This window comes from Peromyscus eremicus, chromosome 5 (genome assembly GCF_949786415.1).
Source record: "Peromyscus eremicus chromosome 5, PerEre_H2_v1, whole genome shotgun sequence".
NCBI classification, from domain to species: domain Eukaryota; kingdom Metazoa; phylum Chordata; class Mammalia; order Rodentia; family Cricetidae; genus Peromyscus; species Peromyscus eremicus.
In genome coordinates, this window is record NC_081420.1 from 63,437,355 (window position 1) to 63,461,545 (window position 24,191).

Sequence of the window (24,191 nt, forward strand, 5' to 3'; positions counted from 1 at the left end):
GCAGGGGTGGGGCGGGGCCGCTGAGTCATCTCCAGGCCACGCCCCACATTCCAGGCCACGCCCCCCCGCGCTTTCGGCTCCGGTTGGCCCTAGTGGGCAGAGATGAGTGCTCTGGGTCCTGGGCTAGGTGGCAGGGGCCTCTGTTGAGTCGCTTTACTTTGGTTCGCTTGGGGACCCAGAAAAGAAGATCAGGAAGGTAGAAGGAAAAATTGTCACCTGCCTAACGGAAGGTGACAGATGCAAGTTTACTGGGTCCACATTTTAAAATTCATTGCGCACCTGCTTGTGTGTGCGCTCTCTCATCTTTCTGTCTCTGTATATGTGTGTCTTTTTTGTCTGTCTTTCTCTGTGTCTCCTCTGTCTCTTGCTCTGGCTGTCTCTGCGTCTTTTCTCTTTGTCTCTGTGTGTCTCTGTGTGTCTTTGTGTCTCTCCGTGTTTCTGTGTATCTCTGTCTTTGTCTCTCTGTGTTCCCTCCTTTCTGTGTTCTCTCTCTATTCTCTCTATCTCTCTCTGTGTCTCTCTCTGTGTCTCTCAGTCTCAGTCTCTGTCTCTCTCTCTCTCTCTCCAGACAGTTGAATTCCTGACCAATATTTTTTGAAGAAAACTCAAAAGGAGTTTGTTTTAATTACACAAACTCACAGCCAACTGAAGGCTCAGAACCCATGACCCAGGTTTTCCTCCCCACCCTCATGAAAGGGCAGTTGGAGACTTAATTCAATGAAGAACTGATTCTGATCTTTTTAAAATCCTCTCTAATTTTCATTCTCTGGCTCTCTTGCATCGAGATGTTTCTCTGGCCAATCCAAAGGTTCTAAGATTGCCATGTACCTGAGTCACAGCAGATACAAAAGCAGGACCTATCTCAGGGGGAAAATAAGGCCAGCAGGTTGATGGTTCTATACCAAAAGCCTTTTAATTTCCTTTGCAACAATGACTAAGGATTTATTTATTAGGAAACTTTTCTGACACAAAGAGCTTAGGTCATATTCACATAGAAAAATAAAATGCTCTCAGTGGATTTCAGTGAGCAAATTACTCATTCCAAAGGTATCTGTCCTATACAGTGCCCTCGGCCAGCTCCTAGCCATCCTCCCTACCCGCAAGTCTGCTAAGCAATAGATTCACTTACCCCAGGATTTACATTCTTCATATTAGTCTGAAATATGACATGTAATAGTGATAACTTTGCAATCTTTATTTGCTACTTCCACGTAGAGTTAAGCCAACAACTTGTTTTAGAATATATAATATAATATAATATAATATAATATAATATAATATAATATATATTAGAGCCTTCCCAGTCTGAGCAGCGTTCTGCTTGCCCTTCACTCATCTTCTGCTGTCATTTCCCCTCACCCCTGCCTTGCATGGTCTTTCGTCTCTCCATAGTGGCTCCCTAGTCACCACCAGAACTTGGGGTCCAGCCTAGATTCCTACTCCTCCCCACACTGATGTCAACTCTTAAGTTCTGACTAAAATGGCTAGCTACCCCCTTCCCCCATCACCTGTAACACCACACTTGCCTCTGGGCTCTGTTGCCACAGTATGATAGGGGTGTCCTAACCAGTCCTGGCCACCATCGTCACAGTGTCCCAGCTGCTTTCTGGGTGAACTTTTCAGTACACACTGCTCAGTTGCTGCTGCTGCTAAAATCTCTATTGCTTTAGCTACTTTTCTTGCCACTTCAACAAAACACCTGCTAGCAACAAGGGAAGGAGGGATTACTTCGGCTCACAAGTCTGAGTCCTTCCTGGGGGCTGGTGTGTCTGATGATAACTCCTTACATCATGACCAGAGGCAGAAAAGAGTGAGAGTAGAGCCATGTGCCAGTTATCATTTTTAAAGCCCACCACTAGAGAGAACGCTGACAAGCACACCCCGAAGATTCCATAGCCCTCAAAATACCACCACTGGCTGTGGGCCACACAGCAAGCATGAACCTGGAAGGGACATGATAGACTCAATGTCCAATGTGTAACAGGTTCCCAATTGCTGCTACAAAGTGAAGTTCAAGCCACTTAAAGCAGTGTTCCAGAGGACAGCATCCTCCCCTGAAATCTGGACCATGCCTGCATGCTCTCCCTACATCCCCTAAGCACTTAGGACTTTTTTCAGCCCCGTGCCACAGTTGCTACATGGCCCTGCTCTGTGACTGTTGATACCAGACGCCATGGTGAGTAGGTCACCTCAAACTTTCTTCCACACACTTCTTTTTTTTTTTTTTTTTTTTTTTTTTTTTTTTTGGTTTTTCGAGACAGGGTTTCTCTGCGTAGCTTTGTGCCTTTCCTGGGACTCACTTGGTAGTCCAGGCTGGCCTCGAACTCACAGAGATCCGCCTGGCTTCCACACACTTCTGCCTCTGCCTGGTACACCTCTACCTGCTCCCAGATCCAAAAGCCTCCCTGAGTCTAAGGCTCTTCTGAAAAGCCTTCCTGACCTGCACTAACTGAATGGGTTCATTCTTCCCATCTGTACTGAGCACAGCATTGTAATTACCACACTGAATTGCTAATATGCATTTCCTGAGCGCATTTTGTGCTTGACATATATATATTTATTATACATCCTCAGGTGTACTTTAGCATATGTCCTATAAGAAGTGCTAGGGTCTAGATTCTATTATACTCCCCATAACATACAAATTGAAATCCTAACCACTCTCACCCTAGTAGAGCTATGTTTGGTGATAAGCCCTGTATAGCGGTAATCAAGTTAAATTAGATCATAAGGTGACTATATATTAGTTACTTGTCCTGTTGACAAAACAAAAGACCTGAAAGAAGCAACTTTAGGAAGAACAGATTTATTTTGACTTATAGTTCAAGGAGATCGTTACAGGAAAGGCACGTGACAGGAGTGTCAGGTGGCTCACACTGTTCCAACCAGCAGAGGTAAGTACTGGTGCTCAACCTCTTCCTCCTTCTCATGGAGTCCCAGACCACAGCCTGTGGGTGGGGTCCCACTTCAGTTAACCTTGTCTTTATAATATCCTCACAGATATACCCAGAGGCTTGTGTCTGGTAATTCTAGACCCCGCCAAGCTGGCAATCAATATTAACCAGCACAATGACCTTATAGGAAGGAAAGTGACAGCCCCACCCCCAACACACACAAGGACACACACACACACACACACACACACACACACACACACACACACACACGAGGACACAGACAGAAAGCAACATCCAGAAACCAGAACAAGAAACCTTACCAGAAAACAACCTTCCTGGCATCTTGACCCTTACATTCCAGCCTCCAAAATGGCATCAGAATAAATTAAAGGGTCTTACTTATACCTTGCAATCTTTAGTGTTCTTTTATGGCAGCCTGACCAGGTGATATAAAAAGCATGACTTTGAGTCTCACTTTGGGAAAACCCTACCCTACCAGTGTGCCTGACTTGACCCTCCAAAGCAGACTGGACAAACTTCCATAGTGCCAAACACTAGGTAGAGTGTCTGAATGTGTTAAGTGACCATTTTAAAGCTTTTCCCTTCCCTGCCCTCCCAGAGAAATGGAAACATACAGTTTGTTTTACTGTCTGAGATAAATGCCTTCAGAGCCTACCCTGTGATATCGGGTCCCACATTTCTTTTAACAGAAAAACAAATAGAGAGAGCAAATATTTACTTTAATTTTTTTTTTTTCAGTTGACAGCAGATAGTATGAAATCCACTTTTGGAAGCTAAATGTCTCACAACCCTGGGGAACCAGAGGATTCTGATCCAGGTAAGCTCAACTAAGCCAATTTAATTTGGTTTTCCCTGGAGCCATTGTGGACAGACTCTGGAAATAAGAGCTTTAAAATTAGTAGCATTTATGGTCATACCTTTATAACATCCATCACAGCGCCTGTACCACAGCTGGTGTGTGACTGGTAGTTGTTGAGCGGCTAAACCTGGTACTTCTGAGAACAACTAGAAGTCCCAGTACCCTCAGGTGATTCCACACCCCTTGATGGGTCCAAACATGGACAGGACTCTGGGAATGTCAGGGAAACCAAGGACCTACGAGCACACTGAGCTGCACGATGGCTTTAGTTTCTGGCTGACTCGGTTCTTTGTCAAGTCATGGTAGGCCTTGGCAGACTGGCTATCACCAAAGAGAACACCAGAGGAAAGCTCCTCTAACATGCATTCTGAGTCACTCAGCCCACCATGGTGACAGATTCTATAGTCTCACATTACTGGAAAACATATGTAGTCATTTTCCAACTTCACAAGGGAACTTGTGAACCTGGCATTAGCCTCATGCGTTTGCTGTGATGGGAAGGGGGAACTTTAAAAGTGATTTCTAAAGAAAACTGGAAAACAAAGTGAGCATTTGGAGCATAGAGAAAACAGTCCATTTGGATTAAGACATGCTATTTTTGTCCTTTGGCAGTTTCCTTATAGGTCATCTTGCAAACCATCCTAACCATCATCTGAAGGCACAAGGCAAGCATAAACGTTCCCTGAAGGAATTCTGACATATGTGTTCTTTTGTGCCTTAAATCTTCACTGTGTCTCATACATGTGAGTCAATAATTCATTCAAAAAAAAACAAAGTTTTCATTTTGAAATCGTATGTTGAAGCCGTGACTTTTATCCATATCAAGTTCTAATGTCTACACCCATCACCTAATACATTAGAATGATTGTGTCAAAACTTAGTGTCTTAAAATAAATGAGTAATTTTCTCATGGTGCTGTGGTAGCATAGACAAGGCTTAGCTGAGACATCTCGGTTCTGTCCCATGTAGCTTCCATTTGGCTCTGTCAGTTGGAGGTCAGCCAGGGACTGGCTTGTCCTGAGTACCCTCCAAGTCCAAAGCTGACTAACCCTGTCAGCTTGGACACTTCAGACCTCGTTCATATGGCCCTCAGCATGGTGTTTTAACTCATCACTGGTGGCAGATTCTCTCTTCTCATACTACTTTGAAATATACATAGTAAGTCCAAGCTAGTCTCTAGTCATAGACATCTTCGTGTAGCAAACAAGTCCATGCAATGTGAAGGAAGCAATTCCTCAGCTGAGGACCCCTCTTCCCAGGAGACTCTAGTTTGTGTCAAGTTGACAAAGACTAACCAGCACAACAGTGGAGGGCAGGCAGTCTCTAGATGTATCTCCAAGTTATGAAAAGCCCAAAGCCATTTGCCATTGTACATTACACTCATACGATAGATTCAACAGTTTATTATTGGTCTTATGTCCTAAACTGACAGACCGACATAAATGTTAGATTTCCATATGTCTGTTTCTTATTTAGCAAGAACGAGAAGGGGGCTAAAGAACAGCTTTAGACAGGATATAAGCTAAGGTTGATCTGGTTCTAAGCCAGTGAATATCTAAAATTCAATCTATGGCATATTAGATTCCAAAATTGCAAAACAAACTACTGGAGACTAACTGGTTGAGGATACCAGCCCAGCTACGTTCTCTGCTAAAGAACTCATAAAGATAATTCAAGATGTTGACAGGGTTTGTGGCTCACCCTCCTAAATCCACCTGGTCGTGCAGCTTACAGTCCTCTTCTAAGCCCATTTGATCTCATATGCTGTGGTTGGAGCACTGAAGTTCTTGGGTTTTGCTGGCTGTCATAAGGAGCCATTCATAACCCCTGCCCATTTGCTTCAGTTCATGGCCCACGCCAGCAGGGACTGGCCAAATTCTTCAGTGCTTCTAATCCGTGATTTCCATCTCAGCCTCTAGTGAAAGTCAGACCATTGTGGAGGCCCACAAAGGTTTCCTAGTGAGACCTGAGCTTGTTTTACCCAACAGAGCTGCATTAGAGGATTGCTTGACCATGTGCATGGTTACCAGGGGACTGGAAAGGGTCTGCACTTGGCTGTGTTGGGGGGAAGTCTTTTGCTCCACCCCTTGGCACTCCTATAAATAGCCCTTTAGAAGAGCCTACATGGTGGAAAGAAAGAACCGACCCCTGAAAGTTGTCCTCTGACTTCCACATGTACACCCTGGCATGCATGCACATGAAATAACATAAAATGTTTTAGAAGGGAGCCTTGGGGAAGTATCCTGCACAGACTTCAGCAGTGACTCATGTAAACCAGAAAACGCAGGTCGGAGAATGCTGGTGCTAATGATAACTAGTTGAATATATTTCTATCCATTCACCCAGATTCCAGAGTTCAACACGCGGTAGTGTTCACTGAGCCCTGCTGACCTGAATACTGAAAAACAAAGTTAAGAATATGTCACCCTAATTTTATAGCTTAAATAGCATAGTGATGTGAATACACTATGTTCCACTTACTTTGATTGGGTGTTTGGCATAGTTATTATATAACTGTAACCCAATATGCTATCACCCTGGGACTTCGTTTATTCATAGAACTCACTTGTGGGATATATTGTAAAAAGTTCTGTGGTTTGTCACACAAAGACAGTGCACACATGCCTTCTAAAATAAACAGTGCTTAGAAGTCGTTAATGGTTAGTCTTGACTGTCAACTTGATGAAACGTAGAATCACTATGGAAACAAATCTCTAGGCATGTTTGTGAGGGATTTTCTAGGCTAGCCTAATGGAGGTAGGAGGATCCACCCTAAAGTTGGGTGTTACCATTTTATGGCGTGAGGCCCTGGACTGACTAAAAAGAAGAAAACAAGTTGAGCAGTGATATTCATTGCTCTCCGATTCCTGACTGTGAATGCAAGAGCTGCCTCTCCGAATCCTGATTGTGAATGCAAGAGCTGCCCCAAGCTCCTGCCGCACACCTTCCCCATGATGACGGATGGTACACTTGAACGGTGAGCCAAAATAAACCTTTCCTTACTTAGTCGCTTTTGTTGGGTAGGTTGTCACAACAAGAAGACAAATAGCTAATTCAGAAGGGATAAAAATGGCATACATGAATTGGCTTATAGCCTATAAGCCAGATAGGATAACCTGTTACATTAAACAATCTCTTTTGTGCGCAAAGGAATAGAATCATTTCATTAAATATATTAATAGTACATTAACAAAATATGCTAATAGCATAATAACAAAAATAAATATTGTCCCAGTAGGACTCACTCATTACAGAGCATTTAACAAGCTTCCTGCCTGAGCTACATCTCATAAGATGAGTGAACACTTCATTATTTCTAGAGAGCTGAATAATTTCAAAAGATTTACTATATGTATTTCTTAAAACATTTAATTTCCTTTTGAGGAGACACTTATTCTTTATTGTTTGGAGTTTTAAAATCAAAGGGGCTTTGTAAAATCCTGGTTCTGATTTGTAGATATCACAAAGAATCAAGAGGAACAGCTTTTAGTCACTAAATAATTGCTGAATGGTGCAAAGATCTGAGCTTCACATCTTTTTCTTTACATGAGTCTAAAACCAGAAAAGAAGGATTTCCTGAGGTCTTCCTGTGTGTTTAAAATGAAAAATCTATTTAAAAAAAAAGATGGGGGTGGTGCACAACTGCTCATCCTGTTGAACACATTAAGATAGCTAATAGTTGAGGTTAAGAGACAAATGAACCATATCTGCTTCTGAACAGTGAAGTTCACATCTCTGTAATTCTTACTGCAAGTGACTAGTGTAGAGTACATACATAGCACAGTCCACTTAGAAGTTTCTATGATCCATTCCAACTTGTTTGTTTGTTTGTTTGTTTTTTGCTTTTTTGGAGACAGAGTTTGTCTGTGTAGTTTTGGTGCCTGTCCTGGATCTTGCTCTGTAGAACAGGCTGGCCTCAAACTCACAGAGATCCGCCTGGTTCTGCCTCCCAAGTGCTGGGATTAAAGGCATGCACCACCACCACCCGGCTCATTCCAACTTATTTTTTTTTCTTCCTCTTGACATTCATTGTAAATACATTCCCATCAGCAGGAATATTCCCCACAGTGTTTGAATTGGTAATAACTAGCTGATTGTCACCTTTCTTTATTCACCTACCTTGGATTTGGCATAATAAAGCAAGTCCATGGAGTGATGAAATGGAGGCTAGACCAGGACCAGGAGTTTATTCTTTTGTTTGTTTTTCAAAACAGGGTTTCTCTGTGTGTAGTCCTAACTGTCCTGGAACTCGCTCTGTAGACCAGGCTGGCCTTGAGCTCACACAGTTCAAGAGCCTTATTCTGCCTCCTGAGTGCTGGGATTAAAGGCGTGTGCCACCACTGCCCAGCTAGGACTTTATTCTTTAGAGATGTGTTCAAGCTGAAACTCTGGGCTCAGCAGTTAAGAGTACTTACTCAGAGCACAGGGCCTGACTTAGTATTTTTATGGGACTCCTGACTATGAGAACAAGTGGGTCTCCAACTCTTTTGCCTGCTCTTGGGACTCTTTTCCTCCTGTTGGGTTTCCATGTCCAACTTCGGTACGAAAATTTTTGCTTCGTCTTATTATATTATCTTTTGTCATATTTCATTATCTCTTAGAAGCCTGTTCTTTTCTAATGAGAGACAGGAGTGGATCCAGAGGGGAGGTGGGGAAGGGAGGTAGGGAGGAATTGGGAGGCGTAGAGGGAGGGGAAACCATAATCGGGATATATTGAATGAGAAAAGAATCTATTTTCAATAATGAAGAAGAGGAGGAGGAGGAGTGCTTGCTCAGTTCCCAGCACTCACACTGGGTGGTTCAGGACTGCCTGTCACTCCAGCTCCAGGGCATCTGACACCCTCTTCTAGTCTCCAACAGCACCTGGACACACATGATGTACATACAGACAAGCAGGCACACACACATACACATAAATATAAACAAATAAGTAAACACACTTAAAGAGATCTCTTTGTTTGTTTGTTTTGTTTTGTTTCTGGTTTGAGCTCTGCTGCCAGGTGCCTTTGAACAAGGATTTAACTCATTATGTCCTTCGTTTTCCTCTGGACCTGGTAAATGATTCCTCCTGTGTACAAAAAAACTCCACAATCGTAGTATTGCTGACAGACTTGGTTGGAGAGCAAAGCTGTTTGACCTGCTTGATGTTTACTAGTAAAGTCCAAACTACAGCTAATGTGAAATCTTGCCAGGGAAGGTTTTCTTATTAACTCTACTTAGAGACACATGTCTCCCATTTGAACTGCTAATGATTACTAGATTTTCAAAGTCCTTTCCCACTAGTAACATTTCTTCTACCTGTTCCAACCAACTATAACATGAACCAAAGCTCTAACTAACGTTCGCATTCACTGGATCATGTTGAGAGGAGCATAAATTAGAGACAAGAAGGAATAATGAAAGACAGAATCTCACCCAGGTTAGCCTTCCATCGATCCTCAGGACATGCTGCCCTGTCCTCAGCTCACCACAGCCTGTCCCATGCCCTCCCTCTTCTAAGTAAACAGCTGAAAGACATTGCAGGGCACACTGACACACACCTGCTCTCCTCAGCTCATTTTTCTTTGCAACAACTGCTTAAGCCATTTGTTATCATCAACATCATTCATACACAAGTTCTTGTAAGGAAAGAAAGAAATGCTAATCTATCGTAGATACAGTCTCGATCTGTGAGAGACCAAGAACATTGATAAATCTCTGTCCAAAATAATGAGAGACAGAGGCAAAGACAAAAATCTGCAGAAAGAGAATGAGTTTTTTAAAAAGGAACGAAAATGAAGAAAACAGCTACGGATACTCAAGGGGGGAGAGAATACAGAAACACTATGAATCATTTGGTCTGAAACTGACATGAATTAGAAAAATAGAACTTGTCTGTGCATGTCCAGGGTGAAGCAGGAAATCTGGAGACTTCTATAAACGTTCAATAAACCCTTTACTCAGAAAACTAGAAGAATCCAGCCTCGTGAAAACCAATTTTAAGATCTGTTTATTCCCAACTTGCTGAAAGGTCCTCTGAGAGATGGCTTATCAGTGTGACTAAGTAAAAGCAGAACGTCTCTTTTCTCTCGTAACTTCTCTTCTTGCCCGAGAGCCCACTTATCAAGTATACCCCCAGATGGTCTCTTTGCCACACAAACTTCAAGACAAAACTTCCCTATTAAGTGCCCAGCATGCTCCTAAGCAACCACACCAAGCTACTGTTTCCTCTACACACATCTCGTAATTTCTTCTTCCTCTCTATGAAACTTTGCCTGGATGACAGGTGCATCCCTCATGGAGTGAATATCCATTCTACCTGGTTGCTTCTGGAATATGTACAGTATAGTATGCTCAATTCCTCAAAGGAAAATCTTTGCAAAGGGGCCACATGAAGCTAGCCTAGTCAAGGAAAGCAAATGCTTCCCCCCCACACACACACACACACCCCACGTACACCAGGTTCCTCTGAGCCAGACTACCAGCTTTCCTGTCATTAAAAACCAAGTACCATATCAGGAAGATGGCTCAGTTTGTAAAGGCCCTTATCATTCTCGCCTGGCGACCTGAGTTCCATCCCCAGAGTCCACGTTGTAAGTCGGATAGAGTAGTGTGCTGTGGGATGGTCTGTATGTCAAGTGTGTTGCTGATTGGTCAGTAAATAAATCACTGATTGGCCATTGGCTAGGCAGGAAGTATAGGCGGGACAAGGAAAAGAATTCTGGGAAGTGGAAGGCTGAGAGGGAGACACTGCCAGCCGCCATCAGGACAAGGAAGATGTAAGGTACCAGTAAGCCATGAGCCATGTGGCAAAGTAAAGATTAATAGAAATGGGCTAAATATAAGAGTAAGAGCTAGACAATAACAGGCCTGAGCTAATGGCCAAGCAGTTTAAATAATGTAAGAGTCTGTGTGTTTATTTTATAAGTGGGCTCTGGGACTGGCGGGACTTGGTGGCGGGAGCTGGAGAGAAATTCTCCAGCTACAGTAGTGCACATCTGTAACCCCGGCACTCGTGCAGTGAGAAGCGGACGTGACAGGAGGCTTGGCTGGGTGCTCGTGGTCAGTAAACTGCAATGTCTGCACAGCAGCAGAGACCCAGCCTCAAAACAAGGACAGAGAAAACTGACTCCAAAAATCTTGTCCTCTGACCTTATGCCCAGGGACACACTCATCAACAATTAATGTTTAATGATTTCCAAAGGACTCTTCTGCTGGAGATAAGGACTCATTGCTAGAGTGCTTTACTTATATGCATGAGTCCCCAGGGCTGATGCCCAGCAATGCCAAAAAAAAAAAAAAAAAAAGGATGGAGCTGTTTTCTCCATTAACTGTGTCGCTGTGTCCTAAGGAGGCAATGTTAGTGGTTCCTTTCCGGATTTTTAAATTTCTCTGTGTGGAAAGAGTAAACTGGATTTGGGAAGAGAATAAGTCAAACTCAATTTAAAAAGTATAGTAACAAGGCTGGGAAGGAAGCGAGTAAAGGCACTTGTCACACAATCTGGTCACCTGAGTTCCCTCTACAGAACCCACAAAGGGGTGGAAAGAGAGAACTGAGTCTATAAAGTTGTCCTCTGATCACCACACATGTCCTTTGGCATGTATTCCCTCCCACACAAATCGAGCTTAGAGATATGTACTCAATAATCACAAAAATAATAAAAAATTCAGTGTCTGCACTCATGAAGCTAATTAATTTAGTATATATCCTATATTCTAATTTTTTTTTTTTTTTTTTTTTTTTTTTGGTTTTTCAAGACAGGGTTTCTCTGTGCAGCTTTGCACCTTTCCTGGAACTCACTTGGTAGCCCAGGCTGGCCTCGAACTCACAAAGACCCGCCTAGCTCTGCCTTCCGAGTGCTGGGATTAAAGGCGTGCGCCACCACCGCCCGGCTCTATATTCTAATTTTTATACTCATGAGTTTTGCCTTAATTCGATTGCAAATTTTGAAAGTGGATGAGACTCACTGTTTAAACGTCCTCAGTGGCTGGTACAAGAAGTCCTTATGAGACGATAGATATTTATTGAATAGTATTAACAATCCATTGGTAGAGATTGAGAATGGAGTGATCAAGGTGCTGGAGTGTGTGTTTAGGATATGGGAGGCCCTGGGTTCAGTCCTCAGCACCAAAAATCAAAGAAAAAGTCAATAAGATGAAAGAATTAAGATATCACTGGGGACTGGCGAGATGGCTCGGTGGTAAAGAGCACACACTGATCTTGCATAAGAACCTAGTTTGGTTCTCAGCACCCATGTGAGGTGGCTCACAACCATCTATAAGGCCAGCTCCAGGGGCATGTGATACTTCTGGCCTCTGTGGGAACTTGTATTCACATGAATGTATTCACACAGAGACACACAAAAATACACATAATTTTAAAATAAAAATAAATATTTTAAAAATATATTATTATAAGTTGGGCAGAGTGGCTCATACCTATAATTACAGCACTTGGGAGGTAAAGGGATGAAGATCAAGAGTTCAAGGTCATCCTTGCACTCATACCAAGTTCATAGCCAGTTTAGACCAAGAAAAAAAATGATATCTTTATCTCTCAATTATATAAACTAATAAAACTTAGCTCAATAGTTTATTCTTTCAAACTTTTTCTAACATTTAATACTTTCTAAACTAGATTAGATATTTTCCTGCTGCATAAATAAAGTTACAGAAAATCATAGTTTATTTTATTTTGCCTCTGAAATTTAATTACTTTTTACTTTCTGGCTTTCACAGATTCTAGGGCTTTCAAAATTACACTTATTTATTTACTTGCAGGGGCAAGCACATGTGCCATGACACATATATAAAGGCCAAAGGACACCCTGTGGGAATCAGTTTCCTTATTTCATGATGTGGGGAATAGGGGTGGTCTCAGGTGATCAGATCTAGCAGCATCGCCTCCACCTGCTGAGCCATCTTGTCAGCCCACACAATTTTTAAACTATGGGTATGATCTGCTGTGAATGGTAGAACCGAGCATTTCACTGGGAAGCTGATAAAACTGAACTTGGAGTTCATCACACATTTACCAGCCTGCTGTTCTCAGGATCCGTTTAATGAGTAAGAAACAAACCTGATCCACTCCATGGAGCTGCTGGAAACGTCTATGTCAAAAACACTAACAGCAAAGGAGAAGACAAAGGTTGTTGTTTTAACAGAATTCTCTACTATTTTCAGTGCTTTCCCCGTGACAGACAGTAAGCCCAGGGGACTATTAATGAGGCAGCAAATTAATATGCATGAGTTGGAGTCCCACCAAGAAGCTGATAAAAGGTATTGTCCCACTGCCTAGGTTGGACTGGCATTACAAGGTAGAGACCCAGTTGGCACACGGCTGACAAGTTCCAGGCAAATTTTCTTCTTGGCTTACTAGAGAACACAAACTTTCATTGAACAAGAGAAGATGTAATGAAAGATACAATTGGGTCCTTTTTAAAAATCAGTAGAAAGAGTGGGTGCATAAAAGTTAAAAAAAAAAAAAGGTAGCAGATGGGGAGGTAAGGGGGAGGGGAGGAAACAGGGTAGGAGGGGACAGTAAGAGAAAACTGAAAGAGAAGAAAAACAGGCAGGAAGTGTTAACCACAGGCGTGTTTGTAGTCGGAGGGAGGAGAAGGAAATAAAGAGGCAGGGAAGGAAAAGGAAATGGACAGGAAGAAAGACAGGGTATTTTAAGGCTTTGTGTGTGTGGAGGTCACCGCCTCGCTAAACTGAATTAAAGACTAAGGAAGCAAACCTTCCGCTGAGGGGTTCTTGCTCTGTCCCTGCTGCCCATTGTTTCGTATTTGCTAAGATAACAGTGTTTGCAAAGAGGGCAGTCGCTGTGCCCGTGAAGCTGGGGCTTTTATTGGTTTAGATACTTGGGGAACGAACCTGAAACTGCAAGTATGGGAGAGCCCTGTCCTTTTGCCTGAGAAACTAAGCCATGTGGGAGACCCTGTGGAAGCAGACAAAAGTCAAAACTCAATGGTATTCTGAGATGTCACACAGATGCATAAAATCATACCTGTTCAGATGACATGAAAGTAGAAGCAAAAGCTGTCCAGGGAAACAGAGGAGACTAATGGGGGTGGGGAGGAAAGTGGAGGGCAACAAGGTTTAAGGTGGAATATGGTCTATAATCGTACGAAATGTCATGCAACCTTGTATCATGCACAATACAAAAGAAAAAAAGAGTGAAATAATAAATTAGATAATTGCATTGTTCTGTATTCATTTCTGTTGCTGTGACAAACACCCTAACCAGAAGCAACTTTGGGGGAGAAAGGAACTATCCGGCTTATGATTCCAAGTCATAGCCGATCACTGAGGAAGTTTAAGGCAGGTATGTGCAGGCATGCCTGTTTGCTATGCCACATACATGTTACCTCCAACCAAGGAACTCGCTTCACAGCCAAAGCAGTACAGCAGGAACCATGGAGGATGTGTCTTGCTGCCTAGCAGGAAAGCTTGTGCTCATCTAGCTTTCTTATGCAGTTCAGAACCATCAGCCCAGGGAATGGTGCCACCAAGCCCTCAGTGGGCTGGACCCTCTTACATCACTTAGCAATCAAGAAAATCCCCTACAGATGTACCCACAGGCCAATCAGATGTAGTCAATTCCTCAACTGAAATTCTCATCCTAGATAATCCCAGCTGACAGTTAAAGCTAACTTAGAACAGATATCAACTGAATATGACAATATAAAATTGTACATTTTTCTTATTTGAAAGCTTCATGTATCAAATTTCCACAACTGATGACTTCCTAGAATTGAGGACGCATGGACGTAATGTGGTATATTTGAATATAAAAGGGAAACTGAAGAAAGCCAAGCACAAGCTGTCCTCTGAGGGAAGGCAGAACACAGCCTGCCCAGGAAAGAACTTCCAGAAGGAAAGAAACAGACGGGGAAGGATCAGGTATATAGCATGGTGACAGCCAGGACAGACAAGATGAGACGGGCGCTGGGAGCCTCATTGCTGCTTGGATTTGGGAGGTTCTGCAAGCCCCAGATTGTCTCATGGGCTATGCCTTAGAAAGATCACAGTCCTACCAGTAGAAGCAAAAGTCCAGGCTTCTTGGAGTTTTCCTTCATTTCGCTGTGGCTTTTACTAGGTGCCCTAATACACCCAATAATCTCCATGTAAACTTTAAGTCTCCAAATTCAAAAAGTTTCTAACAATAAATTTGGGGACCCATTCATCTTTTGTACTGTGAAGCATCTTGGGTCCTATAAAGTTCAATTTGCAGTTTATTTATTTTTGATAATTTTGCACATGTATAAAATATATTGCGATCATATTCATTCTTATCACCCTCTCTCTCCCTCCTCCCACGTCCTCTCCACCCCCTTTTATTCTCAACAAGCTCCCCTTCTACTTTTCATTCAGAGAATCATAAAGTTATACTCTAAACATCTGGATTCCACCAAACTGCAAAATCTAAAAGAAATGGATCCATTTCTAGATATATAGAACTGTCAACATTAAATCAAGAATAATGATTTTTAAAAGACTCATAACATCTAATGAGATAGAAGCGGTAATTAAAAGCCTCCCAAACAAAATGAACCTAGGACCAGATGGATTCGGTGCAGAATTCTACCAGTCCTTCAGAGAAGATCACCAACACTCCTCAAATTATTCCGTAAAATAGAAACTGAAGGAATACTTCCAAATTCTTTTTTACAAAGCCAGTATTACTCTGATATCAAAACCAGACAAAGACCAAACAAAAACAGAAAATTATAGAGCAACATCCCTTGTGAACATAGATGCAAAAATTCTCAATAAAATACTTGAGGGTTGAATTCAAAACAGATTATCCACCATGATCAGGCTGGCTTCATCTCAGAGATGCAGGGATGGTTCAACACACATAAGTAAGTAAGTAAATAAATGGAATCTACCACATACATGGACTAAAGGGCAGAAACCACACAATCATCTCAGTAGGTGCAGAACTGACCTATAACAATATCTACTTTTCATGTCTTTGCTTATAATCCACTTAGTTTACTTAGTGTTGCCTGCATGAGCATGTGTGTAGGGTTGCTTCCCGCAGCATGGACAATTCACCAGTGGCTACTCATTGAAGAAAAATGACTCCCTTTTCCCCCAGCCACCATTAACTGCCAATAACTAGTGTTTTCATAAAATATAACACACCTTAAAAATATGATTTTACACAGTAACATTTATTTGTTTAATGAACTGTTCTATGAATGTTGGCAAATGCAGGCAGTTGTGTAACAACAGCACAACATGGTAGACAATATTTCATTACCTCAGAAGGCCGACTTGTGCCTCTTTGTGGTCGGTCAGTCCTCTTCTCCTTACTCTTCCCTCCACCCCAACAGTCTCAGCAACTACTCCTCTGAGTCTTGGTCAATAGTTTCTGCCTTTTCCAAAACATCAGACTGATGGTATTTTGCAGTGGGCTTTTCTTTCCATTTAACATAAAGCTCTTGAGATTCATTCACGTTCTTTGGTGTATCTGTAGTTCATTCCTCTGGTTACCAAGTGGTATCCAGTGAATGGACATACCACAATTTATCCATTCATGGTCGATGCTTCCGTTGTTTCTAGGCTCAGGTGCTATAAACATCTCATATATGCCATGTGTATGTGTGTGTGCATGTGTGTATGCACATGCAGCTACACCTTGTTTGTTAAGATGGTTAAAGGATCTCTGTTTGTGCTTTCACAATTTGTTTTTACTTGCTTGGTTAATCATTCGTTTGTTTATTTGTTGCTTGTTTGTTTGAGGCGTCTTACCCAAATCCCATGCTGGTCTTAGATTCATGGCAATCCTCCTGCCTCAGCCTCCCAAGTACTAAGATTACAGGTGTGAGCACCAGAATCCACTCCGTGTATGTTTGAAAAGTGTTTTTTGCTTATGTGTGATGTTTTAAAAATTATTTCCTTAATTCCTTTTGAAGGAAATTAAACCCTTTAAGTTTGATGAAGTGATGTGAACCTTTTTTTTCTTTTTCTTTTTGAGGTTATTGGTTTTGTGTCCTCTCTGAAAACATCTAGGCCCAAATCAATGTTCCAAATACTTTCTCTTGTCTTTTCTCCTAGAAGTTTTATAGCAGTTGCTTTTCAGTTTGGTCTGTAACCCATTTCAGTTTGAATATTTTAGCATTTTCATACAGTGCCAGACACAGGGTCCCTTTTTGTTGTCCCTTTCGTTTGTCATATCGTCATTCATTGCCTCCTTTTATTAAAAGTACCCTGCACATTGATTATCTTAGTAGCTTTGACACACATAAATTGATTGTGCAAATCTGGGTCTGCTTAAGTCAGCTTCTAGACCTTTCTGTTCAGTTCCTTGTGCCTACATAGCTGTCCTCCATTGACACCACAGTGTTCTTTGCCTTGCTTTATTGAATGCCTTAAAATCAGGCCATGTGGATTATCTACCTCTGTTGTTCAGAAGTTATTTCTGTTGCTCAAATTCCTTTGTTGCCCATACACATTTTAGAATTGCATGTTTATTTTTTCCTAGTATTTGCTAGATTGTTTGTTTGTTTGAGACAAATTCTTACTGTGTAGCTCTGACTACCCTGAAGCTCACTATGTCAACTATGCTGGCGTGGTGTGAAGATTAAAGGCATATACCACAATGCCTGTTTGCTAGATTTTTGTTGACAGGTTTTAACTAATCAATATGGGGAACTAATCAATCAATATAGGTTTTAACTAGATCAATATGGGGAAACTGGTATCAAACTAGCATTATAACAATATTTTCTCATATGGAAACATGGTATATCTTTTCTTTTTCTTTTTTCTTTTTGGTTTAATTTTTTTTTTTCTCTCTGAGACAAGGCTGAATCCTAGGCTGGCCTTAAATTCACTACGTAATCAAAGATGATCTTGAATTCTGACTTCCTTTCTTGACCTCCCAAGTGCTGATATGTCAGGCATGAACCACTCTGCCCAGTTTATGCAGTGCTGGGGATCAGACTCAGGCTTCATACAATGGAAAAGATGCATGCTACCCACTAAGCTCCACCCCCGCTGAGCTCCACCCCCGCTGAGCTCCACCCCCGCTTAGCTCCACCCCCGCTGAGCTCCACCCTTGCTGAGCTCCACCCCCTGCTGAGCTCCACCCCCTGTTGAGCTCCACCCCTGCTGAGCTCCACCCCCGCTGAGCTCCACCCCCCACTGAGCTCCACCCCCGCTGAGCTCCACCCCCGCTGAGCTCCGCCCTGAGCTCCTGGGTCTTTCCATTTAATCAGGTCTTTTTCTTTCCTCAGTATTTTCTAACTTCAGGCATACAAACCTTACACACACTTGGGGTTAGCCGTGTTCCCGGTATTTCCTGGGTTTGATGCCATTATAAACAATACATTTTTAGATTTTCAATTTCCTTTTTTTTCCATGCTGGTATATAAAAATACAAAGCTAGAGTAGTAGTACATTCCTATAATTCCAGCATTGAGGATACTGAGGCAAGAGGATTGAGTTCCAGGCCAGCCTGAGCTACTGAGAAAGTTCAAATCCAGCCTGGGTTGCATAGCAAGACCCTATTTTCAACAGAGCTGTATTTCTTTCCATAGAGTGCTCCTAGATCTTAGAAACTTGACAAATTCACACTACTAGTTCCAACAGACTTTACTTTGCCCTTTGGGAAGTGTCTGTGTAGACATGCATGCCAGCTGTAACAACGGTAACTGTCCCTTCATTATCTGTGGGGTTTGCTTGGTATTCTTTTCAAGGGACTCAAGAGGAAAGACCATGCCTGCAGCCAGTAAGAAAGATGACATTCACTCTATTTAGATTCGTTGTGAGCACACATTAAGTTACTGCACATACTTCATGGACTCCATTTATGATTCCGCTGAACTGCACTTTTACTATTTGTGACTGACTCCTAAAGCACACTATTTGGTCTCAGATCTGGAATGTTCTGACTCTTATGTTCTTACTGAATGAAATACTTCCTCCTGTGGTCTGCTGTTTTAAACTTACGTAAAATGGAGCATTCTGTGGGCTAGACAAAACCAAATGCCAGAGGGAAGAGGGCAAAGCACTTGATTAAAGCGTTAAGACCAGAAACTTGAAGAATATAAAAGACAGAAAGGGGAGGTAATGCTTACCTTAGTTGGGCTTTAGGTCTATTAAAGGAAATGGGATACTTGGCCTTAAGAACTCCCAGAGGTTTCCAAACTGGAAGCATCTGTTGATTTGAGGTTGGGAAAGAAAGGAGCATAAACCGACAGACTGATTATTTGAGACTTCTCCAGCCCACCAGGGGAGGGACCAGCCCTGTTCCATAAGGATCTGTTAGCTCATGGAAACAGAGGTAACACTCAGATAAACAAAGGAGGGAAGGTCTTCAGGGTGAGAAAGACCTACACAACCATCTTGTAGTCAGAGGTATGCTACCACAGTGAATACTTGACTGAATCAATCAAAACGGACTATGGTTCCAAGGTCTTGACTCCTCAGCTAATCACAGACTGTAGCTCTTGACAGAAAAGCCTTCCTCTCGTTTCCCTGTAAAATAAGACACCTGGTCTTTTAGTGTGGCTTTCCTACCAACACACTTAGTGAGGTCCGTCCTTCATCACTGAATCAATAAATGTGTGTGTTCACATTGGGACCAAGCAGGATTTCTCGACTTAAGAATAGGGGCATTTAAAATGGGTCACTGTCCTCCCCTGGCCCAGAGCCTTCTGGAAGAGACAGACAATGGAGCGAGCAGTTATGATGTCATGAAATGCCATGAGGGATAAACAGCAGGGGATTCATAACACAGATTGGAGTGAGCAGTCAAGGAAAGCTTTGCAATGAAGATTCTATGCAAGAAACACACCAAACAAAGAAGTACATTCTAGAACACTAAAAAACCCTTATACTGACGATCTGAGCGCAGGTGGCTGGTCAGTTTCAGAGATGAAAACTTTATTAGCATAGTAAATGCTTTAAACAATGTAACTTACAGTGGGTATCTATTTCCCAGTTTATTTGACTGCTGTCTCAAGGGTTTCTGCTAAGCATAAGCCTTCTTGACGAGTTCTTCGTTTTCTTTCTTGCCGAAATATCACCCCACATTCATCAACTACATAATTGATGCCATGTTTCTATAAAAAGAGAACAAGAGTGTGGATAGAGGGGCTGGGGAGATGGCCCAATGGGAGAAGCGCTTGTCATGTCTACCTGAGGCCATGAGTTCAGATCCCCAGAACCCACTCAGGTGTCTGATAGAGTGGTGTGTGCATCTGTAATCACAACACTCTATTTATTATTATTATTTATTTCCACCTACTTTACATCCCGACAGCAGCTTCCCCTCCTCCCACCCCCTTCCCCCACCCCCCCTCTGACCCCTACCAAACCAACTCTCCTCCACCTCTGTTCAGAAAGGGGCAGGCCTCCCATGGGTGCCAACAAAGCATGGCATATCAAGTTGAGGTAGGACTGAGCTCCTCTCCTTATATTTGCAGAAGGGGTGGGAGGAGTAATGAAAGGGATGATTTGATTGGGGGCGGGGTGGGGGTGCTGCATTTAGAAGTCAAGTAGAAACCTGATGCAAGGGAAACTCCCACCAATCTACAAGGAGGACCCCAGCTATAACTCCTAGCAATAGTGGATAGGCAGCCTAAACTGGCCATTTCCTGTAATCAGGTTGGTGACTACCCCAATTGTCATTGGAAAGCCTTCATCCAGTAAACAGGTGCAGAGATCCACAGCTGAGCACTAGGCTGAGACCAAGGAACCCTACTGAGGAGAGAGAGGAAGGATTGTATGAGCGCAGCGGGGTGGGATGGAGGTAGGGAGGGGTCAAGGCCATCACAAGGGAACCCACAGAAGCAACTGGCCTGCTCATGGGAGCTCACGGACTATGGACCAATGCCTAAGGAGTCTGCATGGGGCCAGCCTAGGCCCTCTGCATATGAGTGACAGTTGTGTGGCTTGGTCTACCTGTGGGCCTCCTGGCTTTGGCTGGAACCTATGCCTCATACTGGGCTGCCTTGCCCAGCCTTAATACAAGGATAGGAGCTTAATCACAACACTCTTATGTTGTAATAGAAGATGGGAGAATTACCAAAAGCTCAAGAACCAGCTAGCTTGGCATACAGAGACCCTGTCTCAAACAAAAACAAAGTGGGTGATTGAGAACTAACACCAACGCTTGCTCTCTGACCTCCACGCTCATGCCATGGCGTACACACGTCCTACCATCACCACCCACAGAGAGAGAAAAAGAAAGATGGGGAGCTTCCCCACAGAGCTCAGGAACCCTGCAAGAAAGGAGGCAGAAAGAATGTAAGAGCCAGAGGAGATGGAGGACACCAAGGAAACAAGGTTCTCTAAGTCAACAGGATCCACACACATATGAACTCACAGAGACTCACAGAGGCAGCATGCACAGGACCTGCACGGGTCTGCACCAGATGGGCTCCTAGAGCTGAAAGAAGTGGACACTTGCCCACATCCCTAATCCAGAAGCTGTCTCAAGTGTAACCACTTGCAAATGAAAATTTCCTTTTCACCAAGTGAGTCTCGCTGGGGAAACAACCTACTCTAAAGGGTAGGCTGCATGGCCAGCAGTAGATGGCCAAGAGAAAATGAACTCAATGGTATCACTAGAGGTTCAGGACTTTTTCTTCCTTTACTTTTTAAATTGTATCTTTTTAAGTTTTGTGTTTTTATGGGATTCCTGAGTGTGCAAGCAAGTGTGCCACTGCACCTCTATCTATTTCTTGTGCCTTTTCTTGGGCTCTTTTCCTTCTGTTTATTGGTTCTGTTCTACTCCAATTTGTGTGTTTTTGTTTTATATTATTACAATTTATCTTATTTTATTATTATCTCTTAGATGCCTGTTTGTTTTCTAAGGAAAGACAGAAAGGGGGTGGATCCAGGTGGGACAGGAGATGGGGAGGAACTGGGAGGAGGAGGGGAAGAGGAAACCATAATCAGGATATATTGTATGAAGAAATATAAATTTTCAATTTAAAGAATCATTCGAAAAGCCACAGACATCGGAAGGAGACTAAGCATTGCTGACGTGGAAACAGTCACAAAGGAAAGCAAATGCGTAGAGGATAAAAGTAGGGAGCTCATGCTTCAAGCCAAATAGCTCAAATCAGGCTCTACCTCTCAAAGGTATATATATATGACAGTCTATTTTCCTAATCCTCAATGAAATGTCAAGAACATCTTTCTCAGTACAAGCACTAGATATCACTGAAGACACTGCTGTTTTTAATGATCTTGCCAACCTCAGTGACAAAGCCTTCTTCCAAATAATGGAGCATTATAAAATATCAGTTGCATATGTCAACAGCTTCAGTGCTTATCTCAAACAGTTCCTAATGAGCACATAACAAACAAAATAGTGGCAGGTGTGGGAAGCAGGAGACCCATTCAGAAAGCACGTGGAGGACCATTCAAAAGCCACTAGAGCATTGAAAGCAACCTACTAATAATGAGAACAATGGAGTGGTCACAATAATACCAGTCCAGGAAACCTACCAGATAGTAGAAGTGTAGAAGCTGCTCCAAGGCTGGCTGAAAACATGGCTGACAATAATGGGAGAGCCAGTTCTCATCAGGCTATTGTTGAGGCTGCCCTGCTCTATCTCAAGGTCAGAAGATCTTGGCAGTCTGTTGTAGAACATTATTTTAAGATGTGTTACATTTGTTTATGATGTGGAACATTTGTTTAATGATGCAAATATGTGTTGCATTCTTTTATACTGCATTTGTTTAACTCTGTGAAGCTGTTGTTACTTTGCCTGTCTAAAATACCTGATGGTCTAATAAAGAGCTGAACGGCCCATAGCCAGGCAGGAGAAAGGATAGGCGGGGCTGGCAGACAGAGAGAATAAATAGAAGGAGAAATCTGGGAGGAAAAAAGGGAACAAGAGAACAAGGAGAGGAGGTTGCAAGTGGCCAGCCACCCAACCACCCAGCCAGCCACAGAGTAAGAGTGAAAGTAAGATATACAGAAGTAAAAAAAGGAAAAAACCCAGAGGCAAAAGGTAGGTGGGATAATTTAAGAAAAACTGGCAAGAAACAAGCCAAGCTAAGGCCAGGCATTTATAAGTAAGAATAAGCTTGCATGTGTATTTATTTCGGAGCTGGGTGATGGGCCCCCCGAAAAGAGCAAAAGCAACCAACAATAAAGTAACTCCCAGAGAGGATGAACGCACCAAAATAGGATTCTATATTTTAGTAGAGTAAGCTATGCTTAAAACAAATGTGGTAAAATTGTGTGAGCAGCCACCAAGCATGGGAATAAAAAGAAAGAGGTAGGTGGAACTATTGACTAAATAATATAGAGATTGAATACACACAAAGCATACATATAACAAAGCTTATTTACACTGACCAGTATTTAAGAATAAAAAAGTACAAGCTGGGAAGATGGCTCAGTTGGCAAAGTGCCTGTGGAGCAAGCACAAGGACCACACCCATATAAAATGCCAGGTTGGGGGTGCATGCCAGTAATCACAGAGCTGGGGAGATAGAGGTAAGAGGATCCCTGGAGTTTGCTGGCTAGCCAATCCAGCCGAGTCAGTGAACTCCTCCCGGTCCAGGGAGAGACCCTGTCACACAAATAAGGTGAAGGCCAGTTAGATGGTTCGGTAGATAAGAGCACCTTCTGTACTTGCTGCCAAGCCTGATAACCTGAATTCCAGCCCCACAACCTACGTGGTGAAAGGAGAGAACTAGGGCCTGCACATTGTCACTTGACTTCCACACAGGCACCGTAGTACATGAGCCCATATGTCCCCCTCTGAGCCCTGCCAATTTTCCAACCTGACACTAAATCAATGCCTTGTCCCTGGGCCAGCTTTTGTTTTTTTTTCTCTGACCCTTAGATGAAGCGTCATCTAGTCCCAGACACCTCCCCAGGGCAGCCAGAAAAGCCTTGCTTGGCCCAGCTCTGTAATGACTTACTTCAGAGCTGTTCCAGCCACCAGGGCCTGCCAGTCAGGAACATGACTCTTCTGGCAGCCTCTGCACAGAGCTCATAAGAACAGAACAGGAGGGAACAGCCCTGCTTTGCAGCTGTGACATGATGGGCCAAAATAGGCATTAATGTCGCGTGTGAGAGAAACAGGCAGAAGGGACAGAGAGGATTTGTCTCATATTAGAGCTGAAGCTGCGTTCTACAAGTCGGGTCAGATTTCTTGATCTCTTTCATGGGGAAAGTCTAGTGCTTACAGAATCCAGGGCTGTGGCTTAGAAGGGAGGGGGTGTGCCACCAAGGGATAATTGAATTAAATAAATATTCAAGAGTGCTTCCTTCCAGACTCACTCAGTTTTAACACAGCCAGCCCAACCATGCAGTCCTGCATGCAGCTGCTCCTGGAGAAATGAACAGCTAATTTCAACAGGGCTGCTGAATAATGAAGACTTAAAAGGCAAAATCTGAATGGGATCTGATCCCTTGCCTCCATCGTTAGAAAACATACAGCTGTACATCA

At 42.8% G+C, this 24,191-nt stretch overlaps 1 protein-coding gene and 1 long non-coding RNA gene across 2 annotated transcripts in view; one reads left to right on the plus strand and one right to left on the minus strand.

The window, feature by feature from the left end:
• Window positions 1-24,191, minus strand: part of Fam107b (family with sequence similarity 107 member B) — a 220,630-nt gene that overhangs the window by 73,889 nt on the left and 122,550 nt on the right. The gene's annotated exons all lie outside the window — the stretch shown is intronic.
• Window positions 41-12,786, plus strand: LOC131911482 (uncharacterized). Its single transcript, XR_009379380.1, has 3 exons — window positions 41-196; window positions 3,657-3,735; window positions 12,538-12,786. It is a non-coding gene; the product is annotated as an uncharacterized LOC131911482 (long non-coding RNA).